Consider the following 25,649-nt stretch of genomic DNA (forward strand, 5'->3'; position numbering starts at 1 on the left):
TTCAGTTGTGCATTTATGTATCTCACATATTAAGATTTGTGTATCTTGCATATTAACATTTAAGTGCTCCAGCGCGAAAAAGCAGACCGTTTGTTTATTTTGTAAGACAGCGGGACTACCACTGTGAGTGCAGGCGCACAGGAGTTGCAGAGCATGCAGGCAGGTTCAGTATACGTGAGCTGGGTCTGTGAGCATTTTTCGCCCACGTCGAGATGCTGGCTCGCGTCTCTGCTTTAAGGCAGTATTTGTTTCACGTCAAACTCGCCGCGCGGGCTTAAACGCGGTTGGCGTGCCCGAGCATGTCTTCATGATGACGCAGCTCGGCACGCCGATGCAATAAAGAAGAAAAGCACCTTGCAACGACCCATACACTCTGGTGCACGTACCTCATCCACCAATGTAGATCGGCAGTTTGGATGAGCGGATGCCGCACTGCTTCCACTGAAGTGTTTATTACTCTTAGTCGCCTCTTCCTCGTCTCGGTACTGTTAGAGGTTGAATTTGGGGAAATGCAGGGAGCTGTTCAACAGTAGCCTACAAAGGCCAGGGAGGGCTAGGTTGTTCCTCAACAGGAAAAGGGGGATACCATGTCTCACCCCAGGGCACCCCACTTCCAATCCCCATTGGTGGACCCTCCACCGAGCTGATCCTCCCTCGCTTCTCTGCCCACAGGGCCAGGATCCAAAAACCATGGCCTTTCCCTGGCCACCTGAGAAGAGGATCCAGGGGGAGTAGGAGTGAGGATACCCTTAGGATTCTCACAGGTTAGGTAGGGAGGATGGGGGAGAGGTCAGGGGGAGTTCCATCTTTAGCAAGTAAGATCCACAGTTGGGCTGGCTTTAATTATTATGGGTATTGGGTTCCAGTGGAGCGGGGAAAGTAGGGAGAAAGAGAAAAAGTGAAAGGAGGCACAGGGAGGGTATGGGATGGTGAGGTTGCATGCAGAGGAGGATCGGTGGAAACAAGCTGGTGAGTAAACTGAGATACAGTCAGACAGGTACTGAGGAGCACAACCAGTAAAAGCTTTGCAGATTAGAGTAAGGAATTTGAAAAGAGATGATGAGCTAACCAGCATGTTGTCAGTGGTTAGAAGTGGGGGAGAATCTGGGTAGGTTGGAGAGAGTGCGGGTTGCAAAGCAGAGATCTTTGTTTAGAGGGAGGAAATGTGGAGAGGATGGTCAAGGAGTAGGTTGGATCATTAGTCCAGTTTGCTGAGCGCGAGAGTGGAGACTGGTGATTTTGTAGAATGGTTAGTAAGAAAACCAAGAATTTTCAGAATGTTGAGGGTAATACAAGCAGCAGACGCAGTGGTAGTGATGAATTTCTGCAGTTGTTGTAGGTAGCTATCAAAGAGGACTCCAAGATTCTAAGACTTGGGTGAGGGAGCAGGTGAGGAGAGGGATGACAATGGAAGCATAGAGAAAGATGACTTCCATTTTTGGAAAGTTCAGCATGAGGCAGCAGAGACCATCCAATGAAGAATTGCAGGGAGGCAGTTTGTAATCTGTTGCGAGATGGCAGGGGTTAAGGGAGGGAAAGGAGAAAATTATATATGTGTGTCATCAGCAAAAAGGTGATAGTGAAAGCTAAAGAATGAGGTACATCTTAGTAGGGCAGAGGTATAGAGTGTAAAGAGCAGTTGTCCAAGTACTGATCCTTGGGAAAGCTGAGAGGGAGAGGGGTTGTGGGGATCAGAGGTGAGGTGTGTGAGTTCCATGGGATTTTAAAGGATCAATCATAATGGACAATCTAGGCAAGAGCAGATTTGCAAGGAATGAGGAGTGGTTGACGGTGTTGAATGTGGCAGAAAGGTCCAAAAGGAGGAGTATAAAAGAGAGTTTGGACTGGTGAGCATTATAGAGAAAGTTGGAGACATACATGTGTGCAGTTTTGGTGGAGTGTTTATTACGGAAGCAAGGTTGAAGTCGATCTACAAGGCCATTATCACAAAGGTACTCAGTGATTCGCTGGAAGACAACCCACTCAGGGACCTTTGAATAATGAGGAAGAAGTGAAACTGGGTGGAATTCTACTGGGACGTTTGGGTCAGCAGATGGTTTCTTCAATAGGGGTAAAACAGTTGCAGATTTGAATGAGGCAGGGAAGAGTCCAGCGGAGAGGGAGGTTAAAGAGATCAGTGAGATAAGGGCAAGCGAATGAGACTGTGAGCCTCATTACAAGTTTTCTGGTAACCCAGCGGGAAATTCGCCAGGATACAGGCAAACTGAAATACTGATACCGGCACTCGGTCCGGCGGTATTACTGTCGGATTACGAGTGCCGATGTCAGATGTAAATCCCAGTTCCATGGAGTCCTATTGACTCCATGGGGGAATTTGCCGGTAATGGCGGTGCCAGTAATACTGGCGATCTCTGCTGGTAAGGTGCCTGACTTACTGGTTCCATGTAATAAAGTCACAGCGAAAATAGCAATTTTAATAAGAATTGCGGCAAAAAGGCTGTGGTGTGGCCCTCGCAATCCATGTAATGGATAAGGGGAACACCCCTTCACACCATGCACCTGTTATTCCGCACAAGGGGAGCGGGGGACACCCTGCAACCCCCACTCCACTTTTGTGGTATAATGGAAACACTTTTACTGGGTCACACCACAGCCTTTTTGCCACGATTAGATGTAAAAACTGCAATTTTTCAGTGACCAAATTACTGGCGAACGATTTACCGCCAGCTCTTAGCTGTAGGTAATTCAGGTGCCTCACTGACCAACTTGTAGTTGGCTGGTGCAGAAACGTGCCATTAAACAGTAATTCTGCACCGGCCAACTCATATTGAGGCTTTATGTCTGTGACCATTTGGGGACCAAAAGGGTCGATAGAAGCGCAAGATGGGTTGGAATTCAATAGGAAACATTGGTAAGAAGTAGGCAAGAGTAGAAGAGGCAGGGAGGTATATGGTAGACAGATGGGTTGGGGAAGGAGAGAGGAGGGCTGTGTGAGTGTCATGTATTTGAAATTTTAGAGGGAAAGTAGTGAGCAATCTCTTGAGTAGAAAGGGATGAGGCGATGGATACCGGCTTGGGTGATGTGAGCAAAGATTGCCGGGTTGATGAAAGTTTACGGGGGTGATTCTGAAGGGCAAAGATTACGTTTGTGAAGTAGGAGGATTTGGCAGAGTCCAGTGCAGAGGTTAGGGTAGCAACATTTTTGAACACTAGGAGTGTGGTAGTTAAGACTACCTTATGAGATGCACCTTGGGGGTACTGATATCCTATATATAAAATATCTCTGAAGTTGTAACAAGGTATTAAATACATTTGCTGTTGCCACAAAAACCTTAATGTTTGATAAGAGCACATGGTTAACATCTGTTATTTGTGTTGCCAATTGTATTTATTCAAAATATACACCAGCTGCTGAGCACTGTATTACATAAAATAAAAGCGACCATAAAAGTCATTAAAAAAAACAATACATCATTAAAGATATCTATAATATCAAAACAAAAACAAACAATGTAAAAAACATATTCTAAAAGACAAAGGCCCTCATTAGGACCCTGGCGGATTTTTTCCGCCGTCGGCGGACTTTTCCGCCATGGCGCAAAGTCCCTTTACGCCATGGCGGATGGCGGACTTACCGCCCCATTCCGAGGTCGGCGGGGCGGTAAGTCCCCATTGACCCATTTACCCTTCCCCATTCCCATTTCGGCCCCATAGGGCTCAATGGGAGTGGGGAAGGCGTTAATTACGCCACCGTAAATTACGGTGGCGTAATTAACACCAAGGTCCCATAGCGCCATGGATTTTTACGCCCACAAAAAGCGGGCGGAAAAATGACCATGGCGCTATGGGAACTCGTAGTTGGCGGTAAGGGGTCGGCGCAGCTAACGCTGGCGCAAACCCCTTACCGCCAGGGTCCTAATGAGGGCCAAAGGGTCTGATTTCAAAAACACTTTTGAATGGGCAACTCCATTGAAAAAGGCTTTGTAAATCAGGCCCAAAGTTTTGCGAGGATACACATACACTCTAATCTCCACTGGAGTAGGATTCTGAAGAGACAACACTTTTCCGAAAACAGAAAGCACTTTGTGGCAAAGTAGCTGCCGGGTAAATGATGACAGCACTGGGTAAGTCTTCAAGGGTGTTTATTGTCTCATTTACAATGTTGATGATCACTCATGGGAGGAAACACTGGACGCCCCACCCAGCAGCCAACACGGTCCCAGCTGTCACCAAGACTCGACCAACCGTCCCTGTCAGAACTCCACACGCAACCTCACGTGTGCCTCCAACACTACAGACACGCAGGTGACTCTCACCACAAGATACAACACACTTCCGGAAAATGTCTGTCTTGGCAGGCTCAGTGCGCCTCACTTAACCAGTGCTCCTCAGTTCTTCAATAATCCTCTCTCCAACCTCATTCAGATTAATCAGTATAGCTAACCTTATAGGACCCCACTATTCCAGGGTATTTTCAGGTGGCTTCGGGAAGGCGAGGTTCAGTTGGTTGGGTCTTTCACATTGCAGATGTAATGTGTGTACAGCAAATGTTTTGGTAGGGAGGCCTTCACACAGTATCAGTGCTAGGATATATTGGGGATGAGAGTTAGATGTGGATTTGGTCTATTTAAGCATACATTTCTTTTTTCCTACGACCTTTAGTTCAGTCAGAGTGCCCAAGCCAAGATGGCGGACCCTGCACAGGACCTGTGGGCATTGTGCAGGCACTCTGGAATGGTAGGTGAGCTGGGAGACTGCTGGACGTTCTTAACCAACTTTCAATATTGGATCCCCAAGTGGAGTTGCAGCTCTGCTCTCTGGTGGCTTTCTTTACTTTCTGGAGAGGGCTCCTGAAGTGTGCCCTGCACTGTAAGCCTCTGGACCCCATTACAAGTTTAGTGGTACCATCTCTAGTAATACTGCCAAACTCCTTTACTATTACTGCATGTGTTAAGGATGCAGTAGCAGTAACGTGAAGGATCTGCATGATTTTGAGTCATGTGGGACCCTTGTGTTATTACCCATTTTGGGGAAATGTGGTATTACCATATTGGGCAAGGATTTTTTGTGGAGGAGGTTTCTGACTGTCTTCTGAAGCATAAAGCACCCATTTGAGTTAAGTTGCATAACTGCAATGCAGCCCTCAGTGGCACTGAACTAGAGCTTACCCTCTGTGGATGGCCAGGGGTGGTGCGGTGGCATGGGTAACGGATAGCTGAAATAACCCATTCTACTGTTGGGGAATGGAGGAATAACCATTGGAGATTATTCTACTCGAGGTAATTCCTCTGTACATATGCTGGAAGCAATGCCTCCTAATAGGTTTGCAAATCATAATCATGAGTACTGAAAAAGTGACGGTAATTATAGTTATCTCTGAACCCGCAATGAGGCCCTTTGTGCGTTTGCAGACAGTTTTAGCGCAACGTGTATTTTATGTAACTTAACATATAAAGTGTTCTATGTTTTTGCATGTAAGAAGTAGGCTTGTATTGCAACTTTCTGAAAATTTTAAAATCTAGCCAAATAAAACGGACTTTACTTGACCTGAAAAACATGAGTAGGGTTGAGAAAGGGTGCAAATTGAGGAGGCGGGTTAAACAGCATAGCAGGAGTGAAGATTGGAGTATGCTGCGGTGCAGGGTAATTGGAGCATGGTGGTGTGGGAGTGGGGTACTGATATAGGGGTGATTGGTGCAAGGGGCCAGCTGAGGCGATTTAACACTTGCAGTGCATGGCAGAGTTTTGCAGGAGGAGGACAGCATGTAACTAGAGAGATCAGTGATGGGAAGGGGAGAGGGAATATAAGTATAGTCATTAGTGGGAGAGAAGAAAGGAGGGAAGCTGGAGTAGATGGGAAAAGGTACAGTGGAGATTGGAGTCAGAGCGAGCATTAGGATCATGAATTGGTTGCAGTGATAACTGGGGGCGAGGGGACTGGGAAAGGGAGTCAGCTGCAGGGGCGGGTGGGTGACTAGGGGCAGGGTGGGTTGAAATAGGAAGTGAGGAGCACAGGAAGTGGAAAAGTGGGAAGAGGGTAGGACTGCTAGTGAGCTAGTGTAGGAATGAACGGGTATAACAGCACACGAGTATGGAGTGTTGGAGTACATGAAGAGTGGGAGAGGAAGGAATTCATGTCAGGAGTTAGCTGTGGAGAGATACTGCAGGATTGGAAATAGGTGAGTGGGTGGGGAACAGAGGGATTGGAAGGAATGGCCAAGTAGTAGAATGAGGGCAATTAGAATAGTGGGAGGAAGGGTAAACAGAGATGGGCTAGGAAAGGGTTATTAGGGTAGAGGAGTGTTTGAAGAAAGAAAGAAGTGTGTGAGGGGTAGCAGGGAAACGGGACCTGGATGTGTGGGGCAAAGAGGAATGAGGCTTGGAGTTATGGGGCATACCATGTAGCTACAGATGTAACACGGCTGGCACACTGACCCTAAAGTGAAACGTAGAATCTGAAACAGAGTTTTGCAGAAATAAGCGTATGCATGTTGATAAGAATGCTAACAGGGCTCCTCCGCCGCAGGTGTTGAAACACATAACTGGAATTTATTTTAAATCAAGATGCAAGCAGCAGGTTTAGGGATAGACTAGTTGCTACATCATAAAGTATGAAAGAAAATAACATTCAGACTTGTTAAAAACGTGCTACTGACTGTGTTCATTTATCACTGCCCTACAGAGTCTGAACTTCGAAGGGGAAAGGAAGAGCATTTCCGTGCAGAAAATATGCTGCATTTTTCTGAGTGTAGTGCGCACATTTCACGTTATACATTGTCCAAGTACTGTTTACCATCGTCAACAATCGTCAACAGTCCCCCAACATCAGCACCTTTGCCAAACATTACCAACCATAGTTTATCTTCACTAACCACCGAAGACTATTGCCAAACAAGATTGACCACGACCAAATATAGTCAACCATCACCAATCATAGAGTTCGGCAGAACAATCAGCCCAGGCTACTGTAATGGCACCCACTGGTAAAAGGCAACACACAATACAATTAGGAGCAGGGCTTTAAGCAGGCTCCAAAATCTTGTTTTGAGGCGGGGCCCTGCCGGGGCACACTAATCTCCCGTGGCAGCCCCGGCCACTACATGAAAAGGCTTTTTTTCTATAGCCTGAAGCTCTTGCTCGTGTGGGAGAGCTTCAGGCTTCAGAAAAAAATGCATTTCAGCCATAATGGTGGCACTGCACCTGCAAGCCATTCCTTCAAGCAAGAGATGCCCGTGGGCCGGCACCACCCTTATGGAGAAAACGTGAGGCCGCTGGAAGCAGAGGCCTTGTTTTCTAAATTCTGAAGCTCCCGCGCATTCGTGGGAGTTTCAGTCTTCATGAAAACGGCCTCTGCTTCCAGCAGCCTCACCCTTTCAGCCATAATGGTGACGCTGCCCCTCCCCAGCTGGCGAGGGGCAGCGCCACCATTAAGACTGAATAGGCGAGGCGCTGTCCCCTGCCAGGCAAGCCTATAGCATATAAATGCAGAGATCAGCACCCAAAAAGCTGCCTGGCAGGGGTGCTAGTAACCCATTGAGCCGGGCTCGTCAGGGGGGCGTGGCCTAACATGCCAGCAGGACCCTTGCCGTTAGGCCCCACTGCCTTCATGAACGCTGGTTCATTTTGTAGTGCCACTTAAGGCACTGATTAGGAGACAAGGTGAACATGCACAAAATGAGAACGTTCTTTGACAACAAGAGTAGAGTTACGGAAGTCAACCTTGATGAATGAGGGTGCAGGATCAAGGACAAAAAAGAGCAAGTCTGACACTCCATTTAAAGGAGCGCCACCACAGGTTGATCGCAATAGAGGGAGCATGTGCCCCAGGGTACACCTAATCAAAATTAAGAGAGTATTGTATAGAGATTGCACCACAAAATGAAGATAGGTCGTCAAAACAGCAGATGTGACAACATCCTAAAAAAGTCACCTGAAACATGCACAGAAACATATGTAAGGGATCCTAGGAGTAGGAAGCAGCAGTGTCTCTTCCTTGGGTTCTTGGGAAGGGGGAAACTGGGGGGCAGTAGCACCTGTAAAGGCATCATGAAGCAAGCCACAGACAACAGATTCAAAGTTCAAACAAAAAGGTTTTATTAACTTAAATGTCAGGATGGATGAAGACCTAACTTGCCCTATACTGAGGTGGGATTTCCCTACCTGAATGAAACTAAGGGAAGTCTGAGTCTGAAAGTTCAATTTAAAAGTCTGTCGTTGTCCAAAACCTATCTTTGCCCTCACAACTAAAGCTAAACAATGTGTATGGATGTCAGCAATAAAAGAAATAGTGACTGAAATAAAGTTCTGCGCATCTTCCAGCTCCTAGCTTACTTTTCAACTCCCCTTCCCCAAGTTCAAGAAAGTTCCACCGAAGTGTCCGGATTACTTTTCCCAAGTCCAAGACAACTCTACAAATCATCGGGGTTCCCTTCCCCAAGTTCAATGCAGTTCCACAAATCCTTGCGGTGCCCTTGCCCAGGTTTAAGATAGTCAAGTTGCACTTATTCTCAATCTTTAAATTTTCAAAACAACTACACGTATGATATGATATGATATTTTATTTATATCGCTCTCATACACAAGTGTTTCAGAGCGCGTCAACTTTACACTGCTTCTGTATTTGATTAATAATTCAATCATATTACTGCTTCTTAGTTCAATTCAACAATGTCTGTAGCTCTCACAATTTAGGTTTCCACGGTCTAGGCGCATCTGTCAGACCACACGGTCCACCCATCACAGGTTGCGCAACCGGGAACCCTAGGCTTTCTAGCCCATACAGGTTCTTCTGTATATGCCCCTGCGTGAATGGCCACACTCAGTTGGCTTCTCTTTGTCAGCCTCTTGGCTTACTTGCTTTCTTGTTTCATGTTTTGCTTTCAGTTAGGCAATATCTCAATTTCACATTCATTTGTCATCAGGTTGCAGTTTTGCCAAAAAGTTCTCATTCAGTTCGGTATTCAAAATCTGTGATTATTAGCTTTGCCGCTTGCATACTATGCTCTGCTTAATTTGCTCCCAAACCTATGGCTTCGGGTTTGTTTCATTGTGCGCAAGCCGTTTCATTCATTCAGCGTTCACAAAGCTTTCCCACAGCCCCCAGGAGCCCCCCGACTTGAGGGACTTTCCCTCTTCACTCACCTGTCTTGGCGTTCCCTTTTCAGCTCTGCCTGCTGGTTTTCCTTCACCCGCGAGCCCCGTTTGCACTTCAGTTTATCTCCCGTTCTCGCCCGGCAGATCTGCTTCCTCTGCACGGACAATGTCGGTCACTTTGCTTCCTTTTCTTTGCCCGCAACTCCTGCTGCGTATCTCTGACAATGGAGGCTCCCACACCTGTGATCTTCTCGCGGCCTGTCTGAGCCAGGGCTTCACAGTTCCTTGGGGTCGTCTGCCAGTGTCCTGGCTCTCCTGCAGGATCCACAATGCCAGCCTCCTCGCATAAAGAATTCCCTGCTGGTCTCTTTACTGCTGGTCTCCTCCCTTCTTATACACCTGCAACCACTTGACAGGTTGCAGGTGTGAATTTACCATGCAGGTGTGAATTTACCAAATTGTAATTGCCTGTTTGCAATTAGAGGAGAATTTTGGACATGCCTCACCTTCACAATACTCTGCAGGCCTCTTCCTCATCTCAGTAATAGAGTGGTGAAATGAGTTACTAGTGTTCACTACTCCTAGCCGCCTCTTCCTCGTCCCAGTACTAGTGGGTTAAATGAGGGGAAATGTTTTACCGCAGCCCATAAAGGACGGGAAGCGGGAGGTTGGTTCTCATAGGGAAAAGGGGGATGCCCTGTCCTGTCTTCAGAATCTTTCTTCTTCACCTCCTTCCTGGTTTGCCTAGACTGTGGATGCCTTCTTATAAGTAATAATACTAATAAGAGGGGGAAAAGGTAACAACATCCCATAAAGGAGGCTGGGACTGAGCAGGTTGCAGGTTAGAATACCGGCAAGGCCAACTCTGCCTTTGATCCTTTCAAGGAAGATAAAGGAGCACCGAGTTCGGTTTGGTGATAATTATGATAAATAAGTTCTATGTACAGGGCTTTGCCAAAAGCGCTATACAAATAACCATTTGACCAAGACAAGAGATTAGGTATAGAATTTAGCGTTGAGTCCTCGCCTCTCTACACGGTTGTATCATAACATTGGCATACCATTAGGTAGTAGTAATAGCTCCAGGAAATGAGGACTTTCATTAAACATCAAAAGACAATTCTGCTATCGAACCTCAAAACACACAATACAATTCATGTTTGCTTTAAGATCTAATTGGCTAGGTTTCGTGTTTTCAACATTTAAATATATACAGGAGAGATCAAATGGCCAGAACTTAGAGAAATAATGAAAGGTGTATTCTGTCACAATGCAAAAAGCTGCTAAACAGTAATGATTTCCATACAGTTTTTGCACACGTCAGCTGGATGTTACATACACTTTACTCTCTTGCAAAGGAGAAAAGTCATGTTTACTCTAATGAAATCACATTTACTCTCAAAGTTTAAAAATAGGGAGTAAATAACTCCCACCTCAAAACATTATCTGCAGCATTGCCAAGTCACATGGCTTCGCCATAGGGAACTGAAGTGCAAAGAAAAGCCCTAATAAGAGTAAAAGAAATTAGCTAAAAGACCACAAAATCTACACTTGCCGCTAGTCATTGGCGAGTGACTCTTGGCAAGTAAGTAATCATCCAGTGTGTATATGTGGAGAACTGAGGGGGTAAGTAACTTTTTAAGCATGGCTAGCAGCATGCAATTTGAAATGTGGACCCCAGGCCTCATCCTTTATGGAATTTATGGATGAGTGTATTGTAAAAATTGCCTAGATAGATTTGTGTGGCATTGTTTACATACATGGACGTCATGATGAAGACTTTTGCAAAGGTTGGCCGCCTAGGAAGGCAAAGCTATGACAAAGCGTTTAGAGATTGGATACTGGAGGACTGGAGTTGGTGGCGTTGAAAGAATTAGGCATGGATTTATGGCTTAAGTGAATGGCGCCCATCTGGTGCGCTCAAGCAACTCACTATGTTCACAGGACCTTTCTAGGGCAACCCATCCACTGAGTGCTGGGAATTGAATTCAGTATCCGCCAGTCGATGTCTGCTGTTCTTTTAATAAATGCATGAACATTCGAGAGTTTTGTAGATTTAAGCACGAATGCAGTAGGTGTGGGGCCAAACATTTTGCTTTAGAAGGGAGGGCGTTAAAGGCATACATGCCAACCCTCCCGATTTAGGTGGGAAACTCCCGATTTTTCAGTGAAAAACATTGCTATTTTTCACGGTCTCCCACCTAAAATAACTGTAGCCCCAATGTATTCCTATGGGTATATGTGTGTCTCCCGATTTCCCTGTAGAAATCTCCCTCCCAGGTGCGTCTGAATGTTGGCATGTATGTAAAGGGACTGGATGAAATGTGGATGACATGTGCAGGAGCAGAGGTCTATGGTTCCAACACTGGTCAGGTTGAAAGTACGGTTGCACTTTTACCCAGGTAGTGGATGGTTTCGTTGAGCCCATATTTTGAATTTGTTTTTAAGTTAGTGTCCAAAGGTCCCAAGGTGAGAAGAAAATTGGTGCTCAGCAATGGATCAACTGGAAGTGATTATGGAGAAGATGCCTCGGCAGCTGGTGGAAGGGAGGTGGGCTTTGGAGAGCGGCGCTGTGAAAATCTGGGTGGAGCGGCACCATTCGTTGGGACACTCACAGTAAAATAGAACACTAAAGCTTTCTTTATATTCCTTCCTGCACACGCACAGGATGACTTTTGGCTGCGGTTTGAGGGTTGAATTTGCACGACCAGGCCATGCCTACTTGCTATTCCATGTGTAATGCACTGTGGGAGTTACTGTGGCTCCTTTTTGAAATGGTAGTTGTTCTGTAGAACATTAAGAGACCAAGGGCCACCTTCACTGGATCACTATTTTTTTGTTAAGGGGGTGGTCAGGGATGTGCCCGTTTTGTTAAAGGCTTTGATGGATGAAACTAGCATATGAATTGAGGGAAGGGCAAGAGTTGAATTATTATCATTACCCGTTGTTCAGCTGAAAGACGGACATTTAGGGCCTGATTCATGGAAGTGTTTTATAATGGCGCAATCCCATATGAAAACGTTCCATGAATCAGGCCCTTGGTGTCTGACTCACTTGTGCTACATTTATTGGAAAATTACCCAATAAAGAGTCAAGCTTGGCATAACAAAATGCAAGCAATGACAACAGCTAAATCGATTTAAAGTGTTCCGAAACTTTCTGATGTGACATGCTAAATGAGCGTCACTTTTCTGTTAAGATGTGTGACTTTAATCTAATACATGAGAGTGTGCTTCAAATCAAGATGTGAGACTTGCACCCAATGAGCGCAACGCGGGGAGTGTTACGCTGCTGGATGCAGAATAACGCGAAGCGTGTGTTGCTGGTCGGGTGTGGTTTAAATAGCCTCAAAAGTAGTTCCAGGTAAGAAGTCCCTAGAACCACACCCGAGTAAAAAATTGTCCCTGTAGATAAATAGTCCCTTTCAGGCTTCATGTTGGATTGGAGTCATTTGCAGCATGGTCTGCCTGAGGTAATTAATGAATATGAGCCTGGCGCCTTAGGCGCCAGGACAGATTCCTACTATGAGCCTGGCGCCCAAGGCGCCAGGACTGAACCAAGATAGCCCCTAGCCGGGGCTGCTGAGGTTTTACTAAATGTCTAGATGCCTGCTCCCGGGGCTGTTGGGCTTGGTCCGGATGCCTGGGGGTAGGCATCATGACATTCGGATTGGAAGATCTCCGCTGCCGATGAGACTCTGAAGCTGAGCCTTTTATATCTATATAAACCTAGGTGAGTGGCGGAGGTGGTGTACCTCAAGTTTTTGCTGAGTTCCAGTTGATGGTATTCCTTGTTGAGATCTAGTTTGGAGAAGGTCGTGGCTCCATTTAACAGGTGCACCATGTCGGTGATGCGTGGTACTGGGTGTTGTTCTCTCAGAATGGATCCATTTGGCCTGCGCATGTCTACGCATATGCGTATGTTGGTTGAGTCCCTCTTCGGGAAAGGGACTATTTTTTATTGTTATTTTTTTTAATACTTTATTTAACCCAAGGGTTTTTAAAAGATTTTGTGTTGAGTTCCTTTAAGTTTTCAGTCTCTACTTTTCTTTATCTACAGTTGAAAGAATTGTGTCCAAAATCTTTGCTGTAGCTGTGACCCAGGTTGTACGGCCACCTCCAATTAACCTAAACCACCAGGTCTCTTCGTTAAAGATATGTGCCGCAGCTAACATCTCCTTCAAATAGGAACTTCTTATAACCTCCACTCCTGCACACACTACAAGCAGATGTTTCGTCGTTTCCTCTACCGACGGATCCTTACAAAATCTGCGTTTGTTTGTTGTGGCCAGGCCTCGTATCTTCAAGATTTCGTTGGTGTGGAGTAAATTGAGTCGGGCTCTTAAAAAGGTATTCCTCAGCTTGCGGTTAGGGTATTTTTTCACGAACGGTTGTAGTTCATGTAATTTATAGGTCATGAGGGGCAGGTGTGACACCAGTTTGTACGAGGCGGTGTGTTCCAAGGTGTTAATCCAATCAAGCTTGTTTCGTTTTTTGGGGATTTTCATAGGATTCTCCATCAGCTCTTTTTTGGAGTCCAGGAGTCCAGTTTCACTTCTTGATCATTGTACCATTGATTCAGGACCGCGGAACACCCTCCTTCTGCCTCTTTGTTTATTGCTTCAAGTAACATAGGTCGTTTCTCCAGCAGTAGTTTTCTGAACAGCATCATGATTTTCCTTTCTACAATCGAGACCATTGAGAGCTGACTCATTTCACGTCTTATCAAGACCAATGGCGTTGAGCTTGGTAAGTTCAAAACTTCCCTCCAGTATTGACTTTCAAGTGTGGTCCAGATTTTTTTGGGTAGCCCGGGCATGGCTTCAGCTCCATACACGAGTGTAGGGATGACCTTTGCTTTGTAAAAGTCCACAATTGGTATAAGAGAGAAGCGACCAAATTTATTATCTATCGCTTTTGCCTGGGATATTAAGCTCTTCGTTTTTGCCAGCAGCTGTTTTTGCATTGCGTTTTCCTTTCGCGAGTTGTCCACCATAATACCCAGATATTTAAATTCTGTGACCGTCTCGATGTTCTCTTCTTCCATAGACCATATAAAGCAGTCGCTTTTTTGTCTCCCTTTTCTGAAGAACAAAATTTTGGTATTGGGCTTGTTTATTTCGAGACCATTTGCAGCGATGTATTCAGCAAAGTTGGTAAGTTGTCTCTGTAGCCCTATTGCTGTTTGGTCTGCGATGATGATATCATCTGCATACAGAATTCTTGAAATTTTCATGTTTGCAATTTGCGGCGGAAATGATCTGACCTTGTGCTCTGTTTCTTAGTAGTCTCCAATGAAACTCAAAAAGAGCGCCAGGGCCAACGGGCATCCTTGCTTAACCCCCTGGTTTGTTAGGATCTCCTCAGAGAGTGCCCCTTGATGGTCGAGCCTCACTTAGATCCTTGTAGCCGTGTGGAGTGCTATAATGGGATGTAGTATAGCCGCTGTGCACTTCCAAGACCTTAGCTTTTCACAGAGCCTCGATCTGTTGACTTGGTCGAAGGCTTGGCTCAGATCAATAAAAGCCATATAGGTTTGTGTGCCACCGGCAAGAGACTTGCTTTTTAGGATGTTAATCGTTAGAATGTTGATCGTTGTTCCCACATTCTTTTTAAAACCAGATTGGAACGTGCCATTGCAAGGAGCGTCCTTTGCCCAGTTTTGGAAATGTCGAAGAAGTAATGAGCCATAAACCTTGCCGATCACATTTAGCAGGGCAATAGGCCGAAAGTTCTTAGGATCATCTCTCGTCCCCTTTTTATAGATAGGAACAACCACAGCGTTGGTCCAAGATTCCGGTAGAACTTTCGCTGATGTAACTCTTCGGAAAACGGCACTAATAAACTTAGCCCAAGCCTCCGGGTGTTCTTTTAAATGCATATTGGTCAGGCCGTCCGGCCCTGGGGCTCTTGAGTTTTTCAATTTTTTCACAATGTACAGTACATCTTCAGGATCGTGGAGCTCAACCCAAGATGATGAACCTTGGTCCTGTATAGTTGTGATGTCAGCAGCAGAGTCGAAGAAGAGATTTTCAAAATGCAATGTCCATTTAGCCTCTGCAATACCATTGATTAATGCATCTGAGTTGATCCGTTCGGTTGCATTAATCAGAGCCCAGAATTCGCGAGAGTTTTTACTACACACACACATCGCAGCATATCTTCTAAGTCTATTTGATACAAAGCATGACGATGCTCTATCAGCCAAGACTTGTAGGACCTTAGCTCGCTGATCCATGCCTGTTTGTTGATGTTGGAACTAACTTTCACTAACTTTCACAAATCTTCTCTTTAGTTTCCTAAGTTGTCATCTTCTAGTAACCAGAATTTGATCATAGGTGTGGACTGATTTGTTCGTAGATGTTCTGTTTTTCAGTCTGGGCTTCTTGAAGACATTCAGCAAGGTACTGTAATCAGGTGGTATGAAGACGCCGTCCGATGACTTCAGCTTGGCGTAATAAGTTGTTAGGGAGATGACATTATTTAAGCTCAGGGCGAGTCGGTTTCCTTTCAAATTCGCTTCAAGCATTGGGACAGGTGCTGTTTTTTCCCTTAAGGTGACTGGCCAGGTTAGGCATAGCAAGTTGTGGTCACTCGCCTTGGTTTTCACAATGTCAAAGGATGCGATAATTGATAGTAGGGCAGACGAGGCGTAAATGTAGTCTATTGTTGCCGACGAACTGAGTCCTTCCCATGTTGGAAGCTGGTTTATACTTGGGAATAGTGTGTCCACATTAACAAGATTTTTGGATTTCATCAACAGTGACCATTTTTCCCCCCTAAGTTCTGCCTTGGTTCCGGCCTTTCCTGTCAATTTCTTGATGCATACAGCGTTCAAGTCTCCACAGACATACAGATGGACTTCAGAGTATTCGATATATGCTTTGTCAATTTCTTTTTCCACCATATCCAAAAAGTCTTGATTAGAAATGGCATCAGGATTCCAGTACACGTTAATGATTATCGCTGTTGTTGACGCTGATTTATTCAATACTACATTCCAGTAGTTCCATTTTACTTGTATCAAAATCATAAAGAGTGATATTGTTAAGATTTTAATCAGTTTCATTCCTTTTCCATTGAGAATACTTCTGGTGCTTATGCACGAACTTCGAGCAACTGTTCGTCCTCGTAATCCGAGTAACGAGTAAGTATACTCTGCTTGTCATGCCACTCCTATTTCATGGTCTTCTACTATATCCAAAATTACATCTACATATCATTGTAACGCATGTAAGTCGTTGAATAGTGTGCATTGTCTAGATAGCATTTTTCCGTGTAAAATGCCATTAGTTACAAGAATTGTCATTGACAACAAACGTTTATTAAACTTATCTTGGTAATTTAAAAACAGTTTGTTTCATTCCTATTCACAGGTGGTACAGGCTGGTGGCCTATCGTTCCTTTACATGGTGGCTTCACGGGAGGCTTGGACACCGCGTTCGAAGAGTGATACCCGCCTGTGCCGTTCGTGCCATTAGAGAAACGTTCCCGAGTGACAGCGGTCAGTACAGGGGATTTTCTCTCGCTGTGCTGCAACCTGACCTGTATAATCTTTAAAGTCTTGTATTTTTGTGTCATGACAATAAGATACAAAATAAAACACCACATATATTTTAACAACGGTTGTCTCGATTTTTTAAATAATTCAAGTATGTCTCCATTCAAGGATGGACGTCTGACATCTGTGCTCCGAATGGGTGAAGGTCTGGTTGCTGTGAAGCAGGGTGGTCACTATCTATCTAAGCTAACATAACATATTCTCGATAATGCGTGCACTAAAACACACTTGTTCAAAGTCTTTCAGTAGGTTATGTCTCTATAAAAGTCACACATATATCTATACTAACATTTACCATTGGATTATACAGTCTTGACCACTATAATACACCGGTTGAAGTGTGGGTCTGTGCTCACAAGAATCTCTGGTATGTGGCATTTGTTATTGATAAGCAACGATTTACTATCATTGATATAAAGGCGATATACTGTATATTGATATAAAGGCGGTTCGCGTCGGTGGATGCGCGCTGGCATGGGGCGCTGTCAGGGGCGCGAAAGGCCAAGGTGCCAAACTACATGTACACTTCAAAAGGTGTCCCACGCCAAGGGGCCATTGTTCACATGGTCTCCTCAGACCCCGTGTCTCCAGGCAGGCCTCCCCTGAGGCAGGCCGCCCCCCTGCAATCCACATAGGTGTGTCTCCATTCAGCAGTCTTCCTGTGCCTTATCTGCACGCCCCAGGGCCATCCATCCCACCCCCCCTGTATCAAAGGCGGTTCGCGCTGGTGGATGCGCGCTGGCATGGGGGACTGTGACGGGCGCAAACGGCCAAGGTGCCAAACTACATGTACACTTCAAAAGGTGTCCCACGCCAAGGGGCCATCGGTCACATGGCCTCCTCAGACCCAGTGTCTCCAGCCTGGCCTCCCCTTGAAGCAGGCCGCCCCCCTGCTATCCACATAAGTGTGTCTCCATTCAGCAGTCTTCCTGTGCCTTATCTGCACGCCCCAGGGCCATCCATCCCACCCCCCTGTATCAAAGGCGGTTCGCGCCGGTAATTTAAAAACAGTTTGTTTCATTCCTTTTCACAGGTGGTACAGGCTGGTGGCCTATCGTTCCTTTACATGGTGGCTTCACGGGAGGCTTGGACACCGCGTTCGAAGAGTGATACCCGCCTGTGCCGTTCGTGCCATTAGAGAAACGTTCCCGAGTGACAGTGGTCAGTACAGGGGATTTTCTCTCGCTGTGCTGCAACCTGACCTGTATAATCTTTAAAGTCTTGTATTTTTGTGTCATGACAATAAGATACAAAATAAAACACCACATATATTTTAACAACGGTTGTCTCGATTTTTTAAATAATTCAAGTATGTCTCCATTCAAGGATGGACGTCTGACATCTGTGCTCCGAATGGGTGAAGGTCTGGTTGCTGTGAAGCAGGGTGGTCACTATCTATCTAAGCTAACATAACATATTCTCGATAATGCGTGCACTAAAACACACTTGTTCAAAGTCTTTCAGTAGGTTATGTCTCTATAAAAATCACACATATATCTATACTAACATTTACCATTGGATTATACAGTCTTGACCGCTATAATACACCGGTTGAAGAGTGGGTCTGTGCTCACAAGAATCTCCGGTATGTGGCATTTGTTATTGATAAGCAACGATTTACTATCATTGATATAAAGGCGATATACTGTATATTGATATAAAGGCGGTTCGCGTCGGTGGATGCGCGCTGGCATGGGGCGCTGTCAGGGGCACGAAAGGCCAAGGTGCCAAACTACATGTACACTTCAAAAGGTGTCCCACGCCAAGGGGCCATTGTTCACATGGTCTCCTCAGACCCCGTGTCTCCAGGCAGGCCTCCCCTGAGGCAGGCCGCCCCCCTGCAATCCACATAGGTGTGTCTCCATTCAGCAGTCTTCCTGTACCTTATCTGCACGCCCCAGGGCCATCCATCCCACCCCCCCTGTATCAAAGGCGGTTCGCGCTGGTGGATGCGCGCTGGCATGGGGGACTGTGACGGGCGCAAACGGCCAAGGTGCCAAACTACATGTACACTTCAAAAGGTGTCCCACGCCAAGGGGCCATCGGTCACATGGCCTCCTCAGACCCCGTGTCTCCAGGCAGGCCTCCGCTGAGGCAGGCCGCCCCCCTGAAATACACATAAGTGTGTCTCCATTCAGCAGTCTTCCTGTGCCTTATCTGCACGCCCCAGGCCCATCCATCCCACCCCCCTCTATCAAAGGCGGTTCACACCCGGGGATGAGCGCTGGCATGGGGGGCTGTCAGGGGCGCGAAAGGCCAAGGTGCCAAACTGCATGTACACTTCAAAAGGTGTCCCACGCCAAGGGGCCATCGGTCACATGGCCTCCTCAGACCCCGTGTCTCCAGGCAGGCCTCCCCTTCAAGCAGGCCGCCCCCCTAATACCACGACATACATACGTCATTCATTCACAAACACACCCCAGTTTCTAATACTTTAAAAACCACTCGATATGTCTCATGAGAACATCTTTGTGCTTTGCAAGTCAACTCCTGAATGTGCTACCTGGGAACCACTGAGATCTATGCTAATCTGCTTGTCGTCGTGCTATCCGTGAACTACTGTGACCGCTTCGAGCATACCCATCAGTGCGCTACCTGTGGCCATCCACCTATTCTCCCGCAACATACTGCTCTGCTTGCTGAATCCAACTGTTTGTTGGTCAAGGTAAGGCCATGTATCCTGGTCATATTTCGCAGATTTTTAAATTTCTATCTATTTTCGAGTAGAGTACACAATAGTGCTGTGTTCATTGGTCTCATTGGTATGGACTTGAGTTTCCATTGCTATGCTATCAATAGATCTATTTATTTTCATCTGTGTCTATTGTCATTGAATTGCATCCTTCGGGGGTCCAGTCTATAATGTAAGCATGTTTCCTTCTCGTGCAAGCAGAACATCCAAGGGACGAGTCACATGTTCAGATTTCAGTCACATCAATTATACATTTCTGCAACTTATGCAAATACTAAGCAGCACATAATGAACTGGTATAGTTCCTGCAACCAAAACAAACCTTGCATTGATCATTGTATGATTCATTTACTTTTGTATCAAATCTTTACTCTTGAAGATTGTATAATAATGTCGATATTTACTTTTCAGATTTATCAACAATGCCTGCCTGTTCGATTAGCGGTTGCCCTTCGAAGACCCATGCGAAATCTGAAGGAACTACAATGCATGTATTCCCGAAAACTGTTGAGCGAATAAGAGAATGGGTCAGACATTGTGGATATCCACTGGATGAGCTGGAAAGTAGAGTCCAACAAGTCTTAGAGGACAAGAGGGGTGATCGATACCGCATCTGCAGCCGGCACTTTTCTTTGGACATGCACACAACTTCTTGGGTAACAAAGAAGAATAAACGGCGAACGACACGGAAATTGCGCCAAAACGCTATTCTCACTCTATTCGTCCACATTCCGCCACCGGTGAGTCAAGTGTCCGGATTTAGCTTTCGGCCTTGCGGTAGTGTGTAGCCGAATGGATTAATTGATATTGTAGGTGTTCTATCCCTTGTAATAATTTCGATATTGATATGAGTGTATAGTTTTTTGAATAATGACATTTATCAATATATTCTTTTTCGATTTCATAACCCACAAACGCAATGTATATATATATGGGGACAGGGAACTGTGCTGTATTGAGCATTTTTCAAGTATTCTGTCGGCTTACATGGCTATTTTTAATATTGGCATTTCATTATCAATCATTAATTGACCTTTACAACTTCTTGACTATCCCTTGAATCTGAAGCAAGAACATTCTACATCCTTGACGTGGTCGCAGTTATCAACCACTTCTAGCGCGTATCAGGTAATCTTACTAGGCTAACCCGCTACATACTTGTTTTATGCATGTCAAGTAATAGTTTTATTCTATCGTGTAATTATTTTACCGAATGTTTGGTTACTGCTTTCCAATTGATATTCACCTTAGTTATCGTCCACTGGTGTTTGTTTTCAGTTATAATTAGTGTTATCCATACTAATGCAAGTACTGTCTTTCAGGGAGATGCTGAAGCGTCCGCCACATCTACAACATTTCTAGATGTTTTTCAACATCAGGAGGTATGGATACTGACAGCTCCATCGAGCATCATCATCAGAGCTGGAATTCTTGTCGTTTGATTGTTCTACACAATGTTTCATTCGTGGTTAGCCGTTGATATGTACCTGTGCTGTCGACCCCTGGTGTGTGTTATGTTTTCACAATTGTAATCCTCACTAATGCAAGTACTATGTTTCAGGCAGTTGATGGAACGTCAACCCCTGCACTTGATGCAGAGCCTGACATTCAAGTATACAAATCGGCGCAACAGCTTTCGGAAGTGCGCACTACATTTGCAACATCCATAGATATTCTTCAGCAGCACGAGGTATGGATAATGACAGCTCCATCATGCGTGATCATATAACGTGATTCCATTTGCTATACTTTCTTCCCTATTAACGCAAGTGCTGTGTTTCAGGGAGACGACGAAGCTTCCACCACAATCACAACATCTCATTTAGATGATGCAGATGTAAAGGAATCGTTGAAATAAGTCGATGAAATGTGATCATATTTGGATTTTCCTTGATTCTTTTGGAGAATGCATCTTTCGCGGTTATCTCTTTATATGTACCTGTGCGTTCGACCCCAAGTGTGTGTTATGTTTCCAATATTGAAAACCATACTAATCCAAGTACTGTGTTTCAGGGAGACGACGGAGCTTCCACAACAATCACAACATCTCATTTAGATGATGCAGATGTAAAGGAATCGTTGAAATAAGTCGATGAAATGTGATCATATTTGGATTTTCCTTGATTCTTTTGGACAATGCATCTTTCGCGGTTATTTCTTTATATGTACCTCTGCGTTCGACCCCAAGTGTGTGTTATGTTTCCAATATTGAAAACCATACTAATCCAAGTACTGTGTTTCAGGGAGACGACGGAGCTTCCACCACAATCACAACATCTCATTTAGATGATGCAGATGTAAAGGAATCATTGAAATAAGTCGATGAAATGTGATCATATTTGGATTTTCCTTGATTCTTTTGGACAATGCATCATTTGCGGTTATCTCTTTATATGTAACTGTGCCGTCGACCCCAAGTGTGTGTTGTGTTTCCAATATTGAAAAGCATACTAATGCAAGTACTGTGTTTCAGGGAGATGCGGATGCCTCCTCTCCAATACAACCATTCATGGCAGTCCATGCAGAGCCAGAGGTATGGATACTGACAGTTCCATCGAAATAGATCATCACTGGTCGAATACTTGTCGTTTGATTGTTGCACACAATGTTTAAATCGTATTTGGCTATTGAGATGTACCTGTGTGTTCGTCCTCACGTGTGTTTTATGCTAACAATATTTTGATACATAGTAATGAAAGTACTATGTTTCAGGGAGACGATGGAGCCTCATTCCGTGCTGTCTATGCGGATACAGAAAATATAGTCGTTGCAGCGCAAGAGGAAGGGAGGACATGCGGAAACGAATCGGAGCTACAGCATGCAGATGTTGAAGGTCGAGTCAAAAAAGTTGCAAAGAAAAAAAAACAAAAAAGGTTAGTTACAAACAGTTCATAACTTTAAAAAAATGTTTGTGCTGGGGACTATTTTATGTTTTTTTCCAGTCAATTCTACTACACTCCATATTGTGTTTAAACTGAACATCCCTTTTCCAATCTCTCTTCCAGTTACCCGTGGGTGTCAGAACTATACACACACAGACAGTGAAGCGAATGAGAGATGTGGCTTGCCAGACCGTGTACACTATGGGGGAACTATTAATTGAGGCGAGGCGTGTTCAGGCTCGAGATGCTCATGTCCAATGGCCAGAACATGAATTAATTGTGTTTGGAGACTACAGCAAAGTTGCATTGGACCATAGCTACAGTGAGACCGCACCACCACAAGAAGATGTTATTGAATGTATTGAAGATAGCTCTGAATTAGTTGCAGATCAATTTACACAATCTACACCCGCCAAATATTTGACACCAAAAAACCTGTCGACATTGTTGTGTTCTCCCATCAATGTTGAAGTAATAGATGTTGAAATGACAGAGAATGAACCAGCCGCAGCATCCATAGACGCATCAGAACTTGATATCAGCGATATTACTTTCCAATGTGTTGAAATCTCCACAACGTCAAAGGCCGAATCAACGTTGACGCAGGATGACAGTCTAATGAAAGAGAGCAAATACATTGTATTCGACAGTTGTTTGATGGAAATTATAAGTATGCTGAAATGTGTGCATTCCATTAGAGGGAAAGTATGTGGGAAGCCATTGATTAATGTGACTCGTCAAATAACGTCAAAATAAATGCCGCCTGTAGATTAAATCATAGGTTCTCATGGTCTGCACAACCGATGCTGGGGAAACTCCCAGCAGGCAATCTACTGTGTGCAGCTGCATCACTTTTTAGTGGCTCCAGTTTTAGAAAGTTAGATGCTTTCTTTCAGTTTGTGGGACTCCATTTCATTTCTAAAGCGCTGTACTACACATACCAACGTGATTATCTGTTTCCGGCCATTAGTGATGCTTGGAAAATTGAACAATTGTCTCTAGCAAGTACATTCGAAGGCAAACGATTCAGGCTAGCCGGCGATGGACAGTGCGACAGCCCTGGATTTTCTGCCAAGTACTGCACCTACCACTTTCAGGACATGGATAATGAGAAAATTGTGAGTTCGGTGGTCGTGCAGGTAACACAATGTACATCCTCAGTGGCCATGGAGAAACTAAGTTTTATAAAATCAGTGGAATATCTACAATCGAGGGGAATGCACATCGACCTCATAGCCACGGATAGACACGTTTCAATTGCCAAGACAATGAGAGAGCAGTTCCCACATATTAAACATCAATTTGACGTATGGCATCTTGCTAAATCAATCAATAAGAAAATCTCGGCTGCAGGGAAAAAAAAAGGTTTTGAAAGTATTTTGCAGTGGTCACATTCTATCACCAACCATCTTTGGTGGAGCTCAAAAACTTGTGAGGGGTCAGTGGAAATACTACTTGAAAAATGGCGGTCACTGATGCACCACTGTACCAACGTTCACCGCTGGACAGCAAATGAACATTTCCACCAATGTGAACATGGCCCTTTGTCCCCAGAGGAGGCACGGAAGAAGAAGTGGTTGATTCCATCTTCACCGACACACAAAGCCATTGAGAAGATTGTTTTCGACAAAACTCTATCAAGAGATTTGAGAGGACTGACAGAATTCTGTCACACAGGAGATTTGGAGGTGTTCCACAATATGTGCCTAAAGTACAGGCCAAAGCGCTTGCATTTTAGCTTTCGGGGCATGAAACATCGCACTCTACTAGCGGTCTTGGCCCATAACAGCAATGTCGGACGTGAACAATCTAGGACTAGGGGTAAAGTAAGGATGCCTCGCTACACTAAGGTGTTTTCAAAACGAAGTAAGCAATGGGTGATCAAACCAGTCTATGATAAAATGCAGTTCGACTTTGTGAAAGCCCTTATTGTTGCTGTGTTAGATAAGCACAGATATGGAATTTTGGACGTTTCTGTGCAGAGCAGTGATCCATTGCCACCGAACATTGCAACTGTGCCATGCCCACCCGAAGCACAGCTGATTGTGAAGTACAAATCCCGGTTTAAATAATTGCAATACGATTGTCTTTTTGTAAATAAATGTTATTGTACAGTGTACCTGTAAACCTAACCCCTACCTTCACCATCATGGGTGGCGAACAAGCTGGGTGTCATCTTTGAATTCTCTCTATTCACCTCACATATGTGTATGTATATATTTTTCTCATGTCTCATCTCATGTAAATGTAAATGCTGCGCACTGTTAACGGAGGGGAAGCTTGCGTATTGCAAATAATAAAACAAACAAACAAACAATAAATCTCACTTTTAACTCAACTCCTGTGGTACTTTATACTTTCCCTGACCTTCCGCCAAAAATTTAATGTCTCAATTTGGGCTGCAAAGCTCGCAGACAACGGGGACAAAATTGGGGCACTTAGAACGAGCCAGCCAAGCGGGCCGTGGCATTTGGGAGAGAAGCCAGTTCGCATTTGCACATTGAGGCGCACTACATAGACGGATTCTAAACTTCAAGTTCTCACAGTTGCCTATACTACGTGATGTTGCAAATAAAGAATGCGAAGGACAGCGCCCAGATGAGGCCCACAAGTCGCACTGGAAGTATAAGGGTCTATTGTTTTTTGACCTTGAGACAGGGACCATGCCGAAAGAACTACATTTGAAGGGAGTGCGCAATAACGTAAGAGACGATAAGGCAGAAAATTCAGAAACTAGACCGAGTTTCAGTTTTAGGTCAGTATACGAAAAATCATTGTCAAGAGCACGGTCCGTTTTACAGACTGCATTACAAAGAGACACAATGGAAATTTCAAATATAATGTAAGTAAATCTTTACACGATTTTATACCGGAATGAAGATTTAATGAATGGATGCATGAATAAATGAATGAATGAAGAGCTAGGAAAAGCAAGTAAAACTGTTCGTAGTGGGCACATGGGCATGGAGGTCCACTGGTCTCACCGATCTCGGTCCTTGGCCCAGCCACTTTTCCCTGCACTACCGGACTGTCTCTGTATCCTTGAGCCTCTTCCCCCGGCATTTACCTTGCACTTGCCACCAGCTGGCCCAATTATTTAATTTGTATTCAACTAACCATGTACAGCCCTTCCCCATGCGCGATCAGAAAGACACCTGGCCTAGTAGGATTGTTGTCTGTCTGCCCTTGTTCCCCACCTGCCTCGTCACGCCTAGAAACACTTGAGTATAGGCACGTTACAAGTGCCATATCATATATCATATCATTCCTCACGCATGTAGAACTGTCGTTTATCATTGTGTGTTGGCCTCGATTTATCTCGTTACTTTTCGCATTGATTTTAGAGGCGAACATACTCCATTGAACTATCCTTGCAAGCAAATAGTTTCTGATCGGCCGTAATAAATAAAATGAGTAATATTAATGAAGTTCGGCTAGCGAGACTAATTATCATTTTTTTG

At 44.8% G+C, this 25,649-nt stretch overlaps 1 protein-coding gene across 1 annotated transcript in view; it reads right to left on the minus strand.

The window, feature by feature from the left end:
• Window positions 1-25,649, minus strand: part of LOC138526943 (cholesterol 24-hydroxylase-like) — a 309,716-nt gene that overhangs the window by 268,290 nt on the left and 15,777 nt on the right. The gene's annotated exons all lie outside the window — the stretch shown is intronic.

Source organism: Ambystoma mexicanum, chromosome 14 (genome assembly GCF_040938575.1).
Source record: "Ambystoma mexicanum isolate Mex_15411 chromosome 14, UKY_AmexF1_1, whole genome shotgun sequence".
NCBI lineage: Eukaryota > Metazoa > Chordata > Amphibia > Caudata > Ambystomatidae > Ambystoma > Ambystoma mexicanum.